The sequence below is a fragment of the Cucurbita pepo genome, unplaced genomic scaffold, assembly GCF_002806865.2.
Source record: "Cucurbita pepo subsp. pepo cultivar mu-cu-16 unplaced genomic scaffold, ASM280686v2 Cp4.1_scaffold005356, whole genome shotgun sequence".
NCBI classification, from domain to species: Eukaryota; Viridiplantae; Streptophyta; class Magnoliopsida; order Cucurbitales; family Cucurbitaceae; genus Cucurbita; species Cucurbita pepo.
In genome coordinates, this window is record NW_019651326.1 from 1 (window position 1) to 690 (window position 690).

The 690-nt window shown below is 36.3% G+C and overlaps 1 non-coding gene across 1 annotated transcript; it reads left to right on the forward strand.

Moving 5' to 3' along the window:
• The first annotated feature begins 114 nt into the window (after positions 1–114).
• TRNAC-GCA lies at positions 115–186 on the forward strand. Its single transcript has one exon. It is a non-coding gene; the product is annotated as a tRNA-Cys (tRNA).
• Positions 187–690: the final 504 nt, after the last annotated feature.

The following is a 690-nucleotide window of genomic DNA, read 5'->3' on the forward strand; positions in this document are numbered from 1 at the left end:
AGAGTTCTCAGAGCTACCGCCACGTTTCTTGTTGTTCGATCTTCTGTGGCTCTCTTTACACTTTTGGACTGACACTTCGTAGAAGGGGTCACTAAGGTTGAAATCATGAAAAATGGGTCCATAGCTCAGTGGTAGAGCATTTGACTGCAGATCAAGAGGTCATCAATTCGAATCTGGTTAGGCCCTTTTATTTTGGACAGACACTTTGTTCGATTTACTCCCGACCATCGAGTGTCTAAAGAAAAAGAAATAAGAATAATTACCGATTCCAAACCTTATTCAAAGTCCTAGTGTGGTATCCAAGCACCCACTAGTCCTAGTGTGGTATCCAAGCACCCACTATGAACATGGTTAAAAACTTAGCACCACTATTCTCGAACAAGAACCAATAAATCATTAAGAAAATAGTGTGGTCTTAGCGCCACTATTAATATGGTAGAGAAATAAAAAAATGTTACCCTCACTTGTGTGGTGCTGCCATAAGTGATCAATAGAAATATTTTAAGCACTTTTCTCTTGTACTCCTTATAATATTACCTTTTAAGGTGGTAAATATTTGNTCTTGTACTCCTTATAATTTTATCTTTTAAGGTTGTAAATATTTGTGCACAGGTGACTATTATGATTATCAGTCAACTGAGTAATAGATATATTTTAAGCACTTTTCTCTTGTACTCCTTATAATTTTAC